At 37.0% G+C, this 16,680-nt stretch overlaps 1 pseudogene; it reads left to right on the forward strand.

Annotated features, from left to right (window-relative positions):
- Nucleotides 1-8,380: 8,380 nt before the first annotated feature.
- Nucleotides 8,381-16,680, forward strand: part of LOC145112238 (G-type lectin S-receptor-like serine/threonine-protein kinase At1g67520) — a 57,529-nt pseudogene continuing 49,229 nt past the window's right edge.

A 16,680-nucleotide genomic window follows, 5' to 3' on the forward strand; every position in this document is an offset into this window, starting at 1 on the left:
ATGGTTGAGGATGACACTGATAGACCCTCTACTTCAAAAGTCTTTGATTTTGATGATGTGGAGGTAAGAGACAGTCAAACTGATGATAGTGAAGACGAGAATGAAAATGATGTATCGAACAATTTGGAAAAAGAAAAGACTATTTCTAACGAAACAAAAATTACATGAATTGTTGTTGATCAAGTGTTTAGAGACACTGAAAATTTCGATAAAGTGATGTCTGACAAAGGTGCTCACTATTTGGAAACCAACACAGTATCGGAATTTCAAGTGCACAGATGATGTTGTATTTCCGAATAAAGTGTTTGTCACTACTGGGAATGTTGAAAACATAAAACCAGAGTTCAACAAAATGGTTGAAGAAGATAACAAGAAAACATCAGACGAAGGATTCTTTTTCAAATCAAAGCACTATCGAAAATAATCTAACAAAGAATTCGTATATTTTTCAAAGACAAAAACCACAACGAAAATGGATTGAAAAACGAGAAGTTGCAAAAGAAATTTTGAAACAAGAATCAAGTAAACCAAATGAGAATGTGAAACTTAATTCACAAGAATTTAAAGATCTTGTTGAAAAATTTTCAAAAGAAAAAGGATTTCAAAAAGACAAGCAAGAAAAAGAATGTTTTGGTATGTTGTGACAAATGAAAAGCAATCAAATGAACCAACAAAGAAAAATCCCGCTCTCTCAATTTCGCATGAAAATCAAAAATCAAATTCAAAGGATTTTCCAAGAAAGTTTTCAAAATTTTCAAACTCAATATCACCAAAGATTTTTCAAACAAATATTTCACATTCATCTTTCACAAAATCAACAAATGTGAACAATAGATTTTCTTCAAAAAGAACAAATCAAAAGTTTTAGAATATTCGAAAATATGAAATTGTTCGAAAGTCTGAAAATCATCAAACATTTGTTAAAGGAATTTCCAAACCAACTTCAAAGTTCATTCCATAAAAACCAAGTTTTCCAAATCCATCTGCACAAAAAGATACCAAAGTTTCATACACGAAAGGCACATCTGAAGTGGAAACCATGAATCAGTGGCTTGAAAACAATGGGAAAAAGTATCAATCGGGGAAGTTTTCGCAAAATCAAATCAAAAAGGCATATGAACAATATTTGAATGATACTTCAGTTGGAAGTTCATCTTCGAAAGAATCAAATACTCCAGTTCAAAGATGGCAACCAATATCAAAAGAAAGACAATCTTCGAAACATGAGAAGAAAATTAGTGAAAATCCAAAACTATCGAAAAATTATATTTCGATATCTTTAACTGATGATGTCGACTTGATTGATTCTTTCAAAACTAAAGTTCGAAGCTGGGCTTTAAATTCTAAAATTCATTCTCTTTTTCAAGCTAATAACCAAGGACCCAAACAGCCTTGGGTACCTAAATTATTTCAATGATTGCAGGTGCTATGTGATGAGCAATATGATGAGAAATGGTATATTGATAGTGGTTGCTCACGTCACATGACTGGAAGGAAGGAGAATTTGCATGATTTTCGAAGTGTAGAAAATGCTGGTGTAGTAAAGTTTGGAAATAATCATAAATGTCAAGTTAAAGGTTATGGCAAAGTAACGAATGATCAATTTACAGTGAATCGAGTTGCTTATGTGGAAGGTCTTCAACATAATTTGATAAGTGTTTCACAACTTGTTGTGGGCACTGGCAATCAAGTTGTGTTTAACAAAGAAAGAAGCATCATTTCAAAAGTTGAGACGAACGAAGTATTGTTGAAATCAAAAAGATATGGAGATATGTTTACCCTCGACATCAAACCCATAGTTGGATAATCCTCAGTTTGTGTACTTTCGAAAGCTCCCATAGATGTTAGTTGGTTATGGCATCAACGTTTATCTCATTTAAACTTTCGAAATTTAAATAAATTGGTTACAGAAGATCTTGTTAGAGGTTTACCTGTGCTAAAGTTTGACAATAATACTTTATGTGCAGCTTGCGAACAAGGAAAACAACATCGTAAAGGGCATCCAATTGTCATTGATTCGAAAATTGTTGAACCATTGCAACTTCTTCACATTGACCTTTGTAGACCATCAGCTGTTGAAACTCTCAACAAGAAACGGTACATTTTGGTTATTATTGATGATTTTTCACGATTTACATGGGTGTATTTTCTCAGGTTAAAATCTGAAGTCGCTCAAACAATGATCGAATTTATCAAGAAAATTGAGATAAGTCTGAAGAAGAAAGTACGAAAAATCAAAAGTGATAATGGGTCTGAGTTTAAGAACAAAGTGTTGGATTCGTACTTAACGGAAAAAGGAATTTCGCATAATTTTTCTTCGCCCTATACTCCTCAACAAAATGGAGTGGTCAAAAGGAGAAATATGTCTCTTTGCGAAGCGGCGAGGACAATGTTGACATATGCGAATCTTCCTCAATACTTATGGGCAGAAGCAATTTCGATAGCATGTTTTACTCAGAATAGAACTTTCATTCATAGACGTTTCAATATAACTCCGTATGAAATAATCAATAATCGAAAACCTAATGTCAAATTCTTTCATGTTTTTGGTTGCAGGTGTTTTATAATGAATCTCAAAGATAATCTTTCAAAATTTCAAGCTAAGGATGATGAAGGAATAATTTTGGGATATTCGAACAATTCGGTTGCATATAGAGTGTTAAACAAACAAACTCGTAAAGTTGAAGAAATGTTTAATCTCACTTTTGATGATTACTTCGTGAAACAAGTTGAAAAACAATTTGAACAAAAACCAATTCTTAATGAATCAAATGATGAAGTTGACGAATCTAATTCATCTGAATTTGATTATGATTTAATTTTTGGTGTTCCAGACAGGGCTGTTGATGCTGAAGTTCATGTTGCTGATAATCAAATTCCTGAATCTTCGAAACATTCTGATGATTCGACTATAACATCAGAGACATCTGCTAATGGTGAAAGTATGCAAGATACTAATGTGGAAGGCGAGTATTTACATAATCCTTCGCATGTTGAGGGGGAGCATCCTTTCGAGGGGGAGAATAGCAGAGTAAATGAAAGCTTTGAGGAGGAGCATCAGAATGAGAATTATGTCAAGGGGGAGCATGATGATACTGAAACTATATATCTTGGTCAAAATGATGAATTTCATCATCTAAATGTTAATTTTTCTATTGTAGGATCCGAAAATGAAGAGATGTACGAAGATGCACCTTTGGACTTTGATCCAGCATATCCACCATTGGAAAAGTGGACAAGAAATCATCCGAAAGAACAAGTCATTGGAAATCCACAAGATGGAGTTTTGACAAGAGCTCAAATTCGTGCAAAGAATGAGGTACTGAATACTCCTCAAGAATTTTGCATGTTTAATGTTTTCATCTCCAAAATATAACCAAAGACAGTTAAGGATGCAATGGAACACTCTGATTGGGTTGTTGCAATGCAATCTGAATTGGCTGAATTTGAACGAAACAAGGTTTGGAGATTAATTCCTAAACCTGATGACGTTTCTATTGTCGGATTAAAAAGTATTTTCAAAAACAAAACCAAAAAAGATGGGAATATTGTTCGAAACAAAGCACTATTAGTTGTTAAAGGTTATTCACAACAATATGGTATTGATTATGAAGAAACCTTTGCGCCTATCGCAAGACTCGAGGCTGTTCGGATATTTTTGGCTTATGCAGCTCATAGAGATTTCGATGTTTATCAAATGGATGTAAAGTGTGCATTTCTTAATGGTGAACTCGAAGAAACGGTGTATGTAGAAAAACCTCCAGGTTTTGTTAACGAAAAACATCCTGATCATGTTTATATTGTAGATAAAGATGTATATGGGTTAAAACAAGCACCAAGAGCATGGTATGCAACTCTTACCAGTTTCTTAAAACAGTCGAAATTTAAACAAGGATCAATTGACCCCACATTATTTCGAAAGAAAGTTGGGAATCATCTAATGCTTGTTCAAATTTATGTTGATGATATTATTTTTGGCTCTACTGACCCTGCATTGTCTAGTGAATTTGAAAGTCTGATGAAAAGCCAATTCGAAATGAGCATGATGGGTAAAATCAATAATTTTCTTGGTTTAAACATTCATCAAAGCAAAGAAGGAATTTTCATCAATCAAGAAAAATATACAAGGAATTTGCTCGAAAAATTTGGAATGACAAATAGCACGAAGTTAAGAGTACCAATGGCGGTTGGAACAAGGCTAACACCTTCGTTAGAAACATCAGCTGTTGATCTTACTTTATACAGGAGTATGATAGGTTCATTGCTTTATCTTACAACAAGTAGACCTGATATGATGTTTTCTGTATGTAATTGCGCTAGGTACAAAGAAAATCCAAGAGAACCACACTTGACTGCAGTGAAAAATATTTTTCGTTATCTCAAGGGCACTATTTCGTTAGGATTATGGTATCCTTCGAAATCAGGATTTTTCATACAAGATTTTTCGGATTTGGATCTTGGAGGATGTACTCTTGATAGGAAGAGTACAAGTGGCGGATGTCAATTGCTGGATGAGAAGCTTGTAAGTTGGCAATCGAAAAAGCAAACATGTGTTGCAATTTCAACTGCAGAAGCTGAGTATGTTGCAGCTGCCGCTTGCACTTCGCAACTCATATGGATCCAGAGCCAATTGCGTGATTATGAAATTAACATGAAGAAGATTCCATTGTATTGTGATTCACAAAGTGCTATACACATTTGTCATAATCCAATACAACATTCGAAAACTAAACACATTGCACTTCGTTATCATTTTATTAAGGATCATGTGGAAGATGGAAATATTGAAAGTAATTTTGTGAAAACAACTTATCAGCTTGCTGATATTTTCACAAAACCATTGGATGAAAAATCATTTGTTAGAATTCTGACAGGTTTGGGCATGATTGAATCAAGTTCGGTTCCCGACCTAATTTCGAAAGAGTGATAAAGAAGGAAATTGAAAATATGTCGATTCAAAGGCGGTACAGGATGATTCAAAGCCTTACAGTATTAATCGTTCAGAGGTTATTGTTCACGTTAAACGCTTCGACACACTTCGTTTTCGTAAATTGGAGCTGACAATTTCGTGTGTTTGGTACATTCTCAATATTTTCGTTAGTTTGTCTTTATTTTCCAAAAGTTGAAAAACACAAAAATATTTTCGTTAGTTTGTCTTTATTTTCGAAAAGTTGAAAAACACAAAAATATTTTCGTTAGTTTGTCTTTATTTTCGAAAAGTTGAAAAACACAAAAATATTTTCGTTAGTTTGTCTTTATTTTCGAAAAGTAGAAAAACACAAAAATATTTTCGTTTGTTCATATTTCTTCTCGAAAAATCAAAAATATTAAATTTTATTTTTGTTATTTCTTTTAATTTTTGAAAAACATAAAATCCCAAAAATATTTTTCTTTCTTTTCAAAAATATAAAATTCCAAAAAGATTTTTGTTATTTTGTATTTTGTCTTTTCTTTACAAATTTCACGAAAGTTTTAAAAGGGTCATGCTTTCGCTTCAAGGGAAAGGTAAAATTTCGACAACTTTATACTAGTTAGTATGTTCCTATAAACATGCTGATGCATGTCGACCTAAGCCTCCATTGACTCAATGTGTGTTTTCGAAAGCCTTAATGAAATGTTTTCGAAAGCCGTGATGAAAGTGAAACCCGATTTTCTAACCAATTAAGGAATTGATGGGGAACTATATTCCAGATTTTCACGAAACATTTGTTTCAGTACAAAAATTTCGATACTCCAAATCATATTCTTTCGTTCTAAGTGGTCTTGATCAAATGTTCGAAGCCTACAACATTTGTTTCCCAACAGGATCCAGTTACAAACTTTATTTTCTGAATATGATTTCTGTATGAGTATCAGTTCTTATCCTTTGTCACTTTCAAATATTTTTGAAAGCATACTTGTCACTGACTTCACTAGTCAAACAAGTGATTTCTGTTGCAATTACTCACCTTATGTTAAGGATGAAATGTAACAAAAATTTTTAAGCCACCCACGAAGCCTTGAAAAAGAAGCCCTTCGAAACTTCCCTATAAGTTTTCGATTGTAATTCACGGGACACCACACAAGCAGTTGATTATCTCTTTTGATAATTAACAAAGTCACCTTTTCCTGGGGTTTAACTGCTTTCGTGTCAAAATTTTATTTTTGACATTACAGATCCAAATTTTTTCGTTAAAATTGATTCTTATCTTTTTTCGGCACACTGCACTCACGAAATCCTTGAGGTTCTGAGTAATACCAACTCAGGCTGAAGATTTCACAAGACTGGCAAATGACATCGTTTATAAGCCCAAAAACGAAAGAGCCCAACCTCCATGCCGAAGGTTTTCGATCTTATCCACTTAGTACTCACGAACAGTTTTGATGTGATTGTTTGGCAACTAATTCCGATTTTCAAGGCACTTTATCTGACATGGCGTGTATTACGGCTAGTAGTGCGATTTTCAAGGAAGGACGTGGCAAACCCATTAATGAAAACGTTTGCAATTCTTTTGGGGTTACATATAAAAGGAATTTTTTTTTCCTTTGATCATTACGCTTTCAAAAACTCTCTGACAAACAAAAGCCCTAATTCTCAACTTCTTCAAATTCTCTTCAAGATTTCAACAATGGCTGCTACTCAAAACACCTCTACTGATGAAGTTCTTTCACAACCAATCATAAAGATCCAAAGTACTTATTGCCAGGTTGAGGGTAATGTTTCTTTATACCCTGAGGAATTGAAGATGCTGATCGTTGCTCTTCAAAATTCTGGTCTTGCTACTTTAATGTTCAACTCCTTTGCAGTTCCGATAACAAGGTTATCCGTGGCTGCTTCAACTGCTTCTTACAGCAAGGCTACAGATGTGATTACCTTCAATCTTATGAATGAGAAACAGATTCGTCTGACCAAGAAGATGTTTACTCAATTCTTGAATATCCCCAATTCTCCACCATTTTTCAAACCCAACAATGATCAAATCATGTTTATGTTCAACGAGATGGGACATCAACCTTCACTCACAAAAATCAGTGATTTCAAAAAGTCCGGATTACCCTGTATGTGGAATTTCTTCTTTGGCATTTATCTTAGGTGTCTAACTGGAAGAAGTGTTGGTCTTGACAAAGGAAGACTTGAAGTATATGCAATGGTGATGGGATTATACTATGATATCAATGTCGATTGTGCGACTCAATTGTGGAAGGAGTTTGTGAAAAGCTTGGAGAATACGAATATGGTGAAGGGTATTTCATGTGCGAGATATTGGAGTCTCATTCTTGAGAAGATTTACGAAAAAGAGGGAATTCAAGTTCCTGATAATGAGGAAAAGGTGGAATTTACAAAGTATCACTTTCCGAAGTCAGTTGAGGCTGATTCAGAAGCTTTCCCAACAATTGCCAGAATTCCAGATGGCATGTTAAAGAAGGTTGATCCAACTAATCCAGTGTTGGTAAATTATTTGAAGACCATCAACCCTGATGTCGAAACTGGGGTGTTGCTTGCATTTGATGCAGGGACTTCAAAACAATCAAAGAAATCGAAGAAGAATGATGATGTTGCTCTTGTTTCTGAAAGCCCTAAAAAGCCTAACTTTCCAAAGAAAACTGATTCTGATAAAGTAAAGGGTCCGAAGAAAGATGGAAGAGAAAAGGAGTTGATTATAGCTGATTCATCGAAGGAATTAGTACATTCAAAATCTGGTATTTTGAAAAGATTGAGGAAGTCATCTGATGATTCTTATTCATTCGTACAAAAGGCTCAGTTAAGCAATAAAGGGTTAAAGATTCGTGAAATACCAGCTCCTGTCTCTCCAGAATCGAAAAAGAGAAGAGCTGAGGATGTCGTCAAACACATTTCCAAGAAAAGCAAGAAACGAAAACTAGTGGTTCGTGACGAGTCGTCTGACAGTGAAGTTGTACCCGATACTCCTTTGGGATCAACTTCTCCAAAGGTATCTACTCCTATCATTTCTTCATTAGCTTCACCCACCACCACCATTTTTTCTACTATTTCTACTCCACTCGAAATTGGTGTTACCCAGTCAGTTTCTGAGGTGGTACCCATTTCAGACTTTCGTACAAACGTATCTGATACGGATGTCAAAGTCATTATAAGTGTCGACAATACGAATCTTGTTTCTAAACCCTTCCTTTTATCACTTCATCTATAGTTTCTTCGACTGTAGATACTTCCTTACCTCCTTTCTTCACTCAAACTTAAACTATCACCACATCACCAACGTTTGACAACATCCTTAACCAACCTATCACAACCCTTTTCCAATCACAATCCACTGATCCACCAAAGCCAAATTCCGATGATGAAACAGACGAAGGAGGTTTCGGAGGAACATTTGATGATCTTCATTTTGATTCTGAAGAAGAAGATGTTCCTGATCACATGCTGATGTTAGGAAAACAATTCAAGATCCTAAATCGAAAGCTTAATTCGATTTTGCAATCACAAGCCGATTCAGGAGCCAAGAATTCAGTTTCTGGGATCGAGGTCGATGTTATGTTAAAAGCTGCTGAGCTTCGGTTGCAAAGGAAGTTAGATACAAATGATGAGAACAATGCAAGACGGATGAAAGATCAAGGAGATTTGATTGATTCTGAAATCAAAGAACTTCACAACATTGCAAAAGAACGTCATGTGATGTTCGTACAAGACGTTAAAAAGGTTAGTGAAGATGTAAATCTCAAGATGGAAGAACTAAAGAAGGAAGTTTCTCAGGAAATTCGTGAAGGTAATGATCGTTATAATTCTATTCAAGAGAAGGTGGATATTATTGTTGGGGCAGTGACGAATTTCATTCAAACTTTTCAAGCCACAGTTCCAACAGTCGAAGCCAAGGCCTCAGAAGATAAAGAACAATTTGCTAAGCTGAAGGGGTTGCTTGGTGAACTCAAAAGCATTGTTTCAAAGCCAACCCCACAATCCTTTTTAACTCCTGAGTTTCTTACTCAGAAATTAAATGTTCTTGATCAAGTCATTCAGAGGGCTGTTGCTCCTATAACGAAATTTGCTCAAATGCTGCCTTCGAATACCCCACCTACTATCACAGGGGTGCAATGGGGAGAAAAGAAGGTCAATGAAGGCAAAAGTAAAGTTTCGAATGTGAATGTCTCAAACGCTGCTGATAAAGTGAAAGTTGTAACTTCGGGAATTCCATCCAAAATTGTTTCTACTCAAATCTCAACTCCTATTGTTATGAAGGTCATAACAGAAGCAATCAAAAAAACAACAAAACCTATTAAGGGAATTGTTATTGGTTCTTCTACAGAAGGAGGAAGTTCAAGCTCAACTAAGCCAAAGCCTTCGGATGATGATAAAGGGAAATGTGTTGCTTTTGAAAATACCAAGGAAGAAAAGAAGGCAGAGGTGGAAGAAGAAATTGAGAAGCAGAGAAAAATACAAAGCATGATGAGGCTAAGAGCAAGTGATCCTCCTGGTATGGATAAGGGAGATCCAAAAAAGCTATACAACTATGAGAGCATTGAATCCAGGGTAGCATTCAATCGAATGTATGCTTTTGAGAAGAAGCCAAAGAAAAGCTATTCGATTGCAAACACTGACATGAGCCAACTGGATTTTCCTGTAAATGAGATGATGTTCATCATGGCTCAATACAAGATTGTTGAAAAGTTTGATAAGGAAGATGACTTCATTTACATGAAGATCAGATTTCACGCAGTTCTTGGGAAGGAGCCAGATGAGGTTTGGTCATTGATTAAGATCAAGAAAGTTGTGAGCATAACGAAGGATGTTTTTTTCGAAGGCTTGATTCAAAACTTCAGATATCATGTTATTCGTGCAAATAATCAAAGATGTGATTTTTCCATTGCTGATTTCCCTTTGATGAACCTGAATGACTTGATTGAAGTAGCATTGATCCTTAAAGATATGGAAGCTATCAACTTAAAGGAACTGATAAAGATGTTTTTGTTGGGTTTTGAGCATTCTAACACTTCCTAAGTGTACATGGAACCCTATTAAACCTTGGATCTATGTTTGTCTAAGATACATGCAAAATATTATTTTCCAAGGTTTATAACCTATCTAGCATGGCATGGGGTACTTTTAACCAAAAAAGAATTAGATGAATTACATACCTTTTGTTGATTGTTGATTCCTTGGAGTTTGAGAGCCAAGCACCAATAATGTGAATGCCTCAAATGGAAGTCACAAATCACCACAAACTTGGAAAATGTATGAGAGAGTATACTAACTCTTGATTTTGGCCATCACACTATTACACACACACTTAGGGTATTTTTCATGCAACATAAGCTTGTTTATATAGTGTACATGGTTAGGGTGAAACCCTAATAACCCATGTCTTTTCCTCTTCCAAGGATCCATGGGTAAAAGCTCCATGGATCATCCATGGACTTCCATATAAGCTTAGCCCATTCCTAAATGAGTGTTAGCCCACACCATATAAATATAATAGCCCATGATTTAATTAGTCTTCCTTTTAATCACTAAATTAATTCATAATTAATTCAAGATTAAAACTAATTAAGTAACATGACTTTATATTAATATATTATAACTTATAATATATTAATAAATCGTAAGTATACAACTCTCATAAAATTATCCATAACTAGTTTGGGTGAAGTGCAACCCAAATGGACCATGCCGGGTCGGGTCAAGTATATACCAAATAAGTTATGGACTTAGACATCTTATCCAACAGACTCCCACTTGGATATGTCTAATAACTGTATTTGCCTATATTACTTCAGGAACCAACCGGCAATCGTAGCTCTCGAAAACTCTTGTGAACTATGAAGCGCCATTTTAGATAACTGATCATATAATCCTCTGCTCTCATGATATCAGCCGGACAAATACATGGAACAATGTCTTACTTATTGTCTAGCAGTTGTTTCTCGATTTCCGATTTGTTTGACAAAGAACATAACTGAACACATCAATTTAGTTCTGACCGGGCCCGGTACATAGGTCAAAACAAAATCATCGAGGGGCCCAGATGCGTTTACATGCAATCAATGCACAACCAATTCATATGCTTGTTCTACTACTTGTTGAATTGTACACAAATGCACGTTTTATAACATCAAGTTACTGATGCGTTTACGTGCAATCAATGCACAACCAATTCATAGGTAACAACTCATATCTCTAGGTTTGAAGACTTATATGATATTATCGTCTCACGATCACTCGAGATAAATTCCATGAAGTGATACAAGTGAGCGTAGGTTTATTCCAATACTCATAACTTATGAGCACTCATGAACGTTGTAGCAACCATTGCTATGTCTAAACACCTTTAGCCATCTACAAACCCAATTCATGACAATCTTGATTCATACCTACTTCCGACGTATGAATGATTGTGGAGGTTTGAATAAATTAATTATTCTGGAAGTCAAAACATGCAAAACTGAAACAATAGTAAATAATTGACAAAGATAGTAACACTTTACTCATAAATAAATCACACATTTTATTCATCATCAAACGTCGATTACATTTTACAAGTTTCAGAAAATTTATCTAATCTGTAAAACTAATATCGTCCCTCAGCCCGATGCGCTTCGCAGGCTGCAAATGCTTAACCCTCGTCAGTCCCTTCGTAAGGGGATCCGCAGGGTTCTCATCTGACGATACCCTCTTTGCCACGAGGAGTCCCTCTTCTATCTTGTGCCTTATGAAGTGATATTTTCTGTCAATGTGTCGGGATCTGCCATGATCTCTTGGTTCCTTGGCTAAGGCAACCGCACTATTGCTGTCACAGAAAATCTCCATAGGCTCCTTAATAGCTGGTACAACTCCAAGGTCTTCGATGAAGTTCCTCAGCCATATCGCCTCCTTTGCCGCTTCACTCGCTGCTATGTACTCTAATTCACAAGTCGAATCAGCTACAGTCTCCTGTTTGGAACTCTTCCAAGTGATTGTCCCTCCATTTAAGGTAAAGACCCAGCCCGACTGAGAGCGGAAGTTATCCCTATCAGTCTGAAAGCTAGCATCACTATACCCTACTACTCTCAAGTCATTACTCCCACCAAGGGTAAGGATCCAATCCTTAGTCCTCCGCAGGTACTTGAGAATATTCTTTACCGCAGTCCAATGAGCCTTGCCAGGGTTCCCCTGATATCTGCTGACCATGCTCAAAGCAAAGGCCACATCAGGACGAGTACACGTCATAGCATACATGATCGAACCAACAGCGGAAGCATAAGGTAATCGACTCATCTCAGCTATCTCATCTTCTGTACTCGGGCTCTGAGCCTTGCTCAGTTTGGCATTGCTTTGGATCGGTAATTCTTCTTTCTTGGAATTCTGCATGTTGAACCTTTTCAACACCTTATCCAAGTAGATACTCTGAATAAGTCCAATTAGTCTTTTACTCCTTTCTCTTAATATCCTTATCCCTAGGATATAGGTAGCTTCTCCAAGGTCCTTCATAGCAAAGCACTTCCCAAGCCAGGACTTAACCTCCTGCAAGGTTGGGATGTCATTTCCTATGAGTAGTATGTCATCCACATACAGTACCAAAAAGCTAACTATACTCCCACTAGCTCTGACATACACGCAGGACTCATCTTCACTTCTTGAGAAACCAAACTCTTTGACCTTCTCATCGAAACAAAGATTCCAACTTCGAGATGCTTGTTTCAATCCATAAATGGATTTCTCAAGCTTGCACACTCTATTAGGGTATTCTGCACTTACAAAACCCTCTGACTGATTCATGTACACATCCTCAGCCAACTTTCCATTAAGAAAAGCGGTTTTGACATCCATTTGCCATATTTCATAATCATGAAATGCAGCAATGGCTAGCATAACCCTAATAGACTTAATCTTTGCTACTGGTGAAAAGGTTTCATCATAATCAATACCCTGAGTATGAGTAAACCCCTTCGCAACCAGTCGAGCCTTATAAGTGTGCACCTTCCCATCCATGTCGGTCTTCTTCTTGAAGATCCATTTGCACCCGACTGTTTTACGACCTGGTACATTGTCAACCAAGTTCCAAACTTGATTGTCATACATGGACTGTATCTCGCTGTCCATAGCCTCCTTCCATTTAGCAGACTCCGGGCCTGCCATGGCTTCCTTAACACTGTTAGGTTCATCCAGATTTACCAGTGTACTGTCACTGATAAATGTATCACCTTCCGTAGTAATATGAAATCCATAATAAAACTCAGGTGTGTTCCTAACCCTTGTGGAACGCCTCGGAGGTACAGACTCATCAGCTGGATCAACAGGAGTTTCCTCCTCGGGTTGATTGCTAGTATTTGAGGTTCCTTCACCAATTGACTCTTGAATTTCTTCAAGGTCAATTTGCCTCCCACTGTCTCCTTGGTTTATAAATTCTCTCTCTCGAAAGACCCCTCTCCTAGCCACAAAGACCACATTCTCGTTGGGTCTGTAGAAGAGGTAACCAAAGGATTTTTGTGGATAGCCGATGAAAATACACCTTTCACTTCGAGGTTCGAGCTTGTCATGAGTTTCGCGCCTCACGAAAGCCTCGCAACCCCAAATCTTGATATGGTCTAGATTGGGAACTTTCCCTGTCCACATTTCATGAGGTGTTTTGGCAACCTTCTTTGTAGGGACTAGATTAAGGATGTGGGCGGCAGTCTCTAAGGCATACCCCCAAAAAGAGATTGGTAGCGAAGCTCGACTCATCATAGAGCGAACCATGTCCAACAAAGTTCGATTGCGCCTCTCAGCTACACCATTCAGCTGTGGTGTCCTGGGAGGTGTCAAATGTGAGACAATCCCACACTCCTTAAGATAGTCGAGGAACTCAGTACTAAGATACTCACCACCTCGATCGGATCGAAGCATCTTAATGTTCCTGCCCAATTGATTTTCTACTTCCTGTTTAAACTCTTTAAATCTTTCAAAAGTTTCTGACTTATGTTTGATTAAGTAGACATAACCATATCTACTAAAATCATCAATAAAAGTCACATAATAGCGATTAGCATCCCTTGTGGCGGTTTTGAATGGTCCACATACATCAGTATGTATAAGGTCCAACAAACCCTCACCCCTTGCACAAGTACCAGTGAAGGGTGATTTTGTCATTTTTCCAAGTAGACAAGACTCACAACTATCATCCGACTTGAGGTCGAATGACTCCAAGACTCCATCGTTTTGGAGCTGGCCTATGCGTTTCTTGCTTACATGTCCAAGATGACAATGCCACAAAGATGCTTTATCCAAGCTAGTAGAAGAATCAATACACAATACATTATTCCCTAAATTATCTACAACCGATACATCTTCATACACACCATCACAAGGTAATGCTTTAAAATAAAGAATATTATTAAAGAAAGCATTAATACTACCAACTTCATTATCAAAAGAAAAGGTAAAACCTTGTTTATACAAAGCATAAAAGGAAATAATATTCCTCGCCATTTCAGACGAGTAAACACATTTATTCAAATCCAACTTTAACCCACTATCTAGGAACAAAGTATAAACTCCAATCTTGGTAACAGGTGAAACCTTCTTGTTCCCCATGATTAAGTTTATCTTTTCGTGCTCCACATCCTCACTTCTTCTTAGGCCCTGCAAGTCACAACATATGTGAATACCACAACCTGTATCAAGAACCCAAGAATTAGAATATGGTGAGTTATTAGACAATATAGTGTAAATACCTGCATGGGATGGTTTCACTTTCCCATCCTTGACATCCTGCAAGTACTTTGGGCAGTTTCGCTTCCAGTGCCCCTTATTTTGACAGTAGAAGCATTCAGCATCCTTAGGGATGGCAGAAGGAGTGATAGAACCACCTTTGGTTCCAGATGAGGAGCCTTCAAGGGACTTTCCCTTGGTACCCTTCGAAGGGTGCTTCCTCTTCTTCCCTTTGCCTTGCCCGATAGCCAAAACAGGGGTAGTAGTAGGAGTAGGAGTAGCAACCGACTTACTCTTAAGACCACTTTCGGCAGTCTTCAGAAGTCCTTGAAGCTTACTGAGTGTGACTTCCTCCTTGTTCATGTGGTATGTCATACGAAATTGATCATAACACGATGGCAAGGAGTGCAAAATGATATCAATTGCCAACTCCTCAGGGAAGTTCACATTCAGTTTCATTAGACGGTCCACATACCTTTGCATTTTTTGTATGTGGCTCGTGATTGGTTCGCTATCCTTCATACGGGTAGTGATCATGGAGGAGATTATTTCATACCGCTCTTGACGAGCACTCTGATGGTACCTTTCCATCAGATCCTGATGCATATCAAAAGGGTAATAGTCCTCATAGGACTTTTGGAGTTCAGCTGTCATGGTGGCCATCATGATGCATGCCACCTTGGTGGCATCTCTTTCATGTGCCTGATACTCAGCGACCTCCTCAGGAGTAGCAGTGGACTCATCAAGCTCCTTTAGCTCCTTATCGAGGACATATTCCTTGTCCTCGTAACGAGTAACCATCCTGATGTTCCGGATCCAATCCATGAAGTTGGAACCATCAAAGATGACCCTCCCACAAAGGTTCATGAGGGAAAAGGAGCCAGTAGGGTTAGAGCCCGAAGCTTTGTTGTTGGAAGACATCTGAAAAGAAGAAAACAAGTTTAGATTAGATATATCGAATCCTTAATAATACAGCCAAATGTAATATTAAGGCTAGGATCCAACACAATATATTATAACTTAGAAGAGGGATGTCGTAATCTAAGCTATAATATATTTGAAGGTAGGTGAATGACGATTCACCAATTTCCACCATGAAAACGAAATGAATTATTAGGTTTAATTGGTTTTTTGAAATTCCTAGATTCTTTTGAGATTCATTGAACTTTTCAATGGCATGTTTCAATCTCGATTGTGCCCTTCAAGTTTTGTGACTGGGATGCCGAGGATCACAAAACAAGGTGTGAATAACCATGCAAATTCACTTGGTACCCTTAATATTATCACCTAATCAATGTGCCGGTTAACCACACACGCTCCACCGATCTATGATAAACATTAAGTCACCCTTCGTGATCCTTACTAGTCCAAGTTAGTGTGCCGGTTAACCACACACGCTCCACCAACGACTTAGTAAGGTACAAAGTGTGAATTTCATGGGTTAGCACCATATTCACATTTTCCTAAAGTAACTAAGATTGGGAATTTATATAAGGTTTAGTTACTTTATAATATTCATCATACTTTTAATGAGAATTTATAAGTCCTTGTCCTACCCGTTCGGCTAACGACCCTCCACCAGTCAAGCAAGCGGTGGGTGAGAGTGGACACCCATTAAGTTGCCATTTTATAGGCAACAACCTTATACCCACCTTATAGACTGGCTTCGTGAATGAGGCGTACTAGCGGTAAGACGACTTTGATCTTATACATATATATAATAATTAACCATTAATGTTATAAATAGTATAAGGGTTGAATTTTAACTTTTAAAACTCTAAGGATTTGGAATTAAAGTATATTAAAGTGTGTGTAACTTTACAAATTCCAAAACTTGAGGACAAGTTTTGAAACTATTCAAAACTTTTCATTTCATAACTTATGAATTAAAGGTTCATAAAATGAAGACTCTTCATTTCCATGTAACTTATGTGTTTTAAGTGTGTGTTTAAAAGAAGTGACCTTTGGATATCCATAACTTGAGGACAAATTATGGACTCCATTAAAACACATAAATGATCAAGAATTAATCCTAAACAATTCAGCAAATAATTCCTATC

Source organism: Lactuca virosa, chromosome 5, assembly GCF_052849685.1.
Source record: "Lactuca virosa cultivar CGN04683 chromosome 5, Lactuca_virosa_CGN04683_v6, whole genome shotgun sequence".
Lineage (NCBI taxonomy): Eukaryota > Viridiplantae > Streptophyta > Magnoliopsida > Asterales > Asteraceae > Lactuca > Lactuca virosa.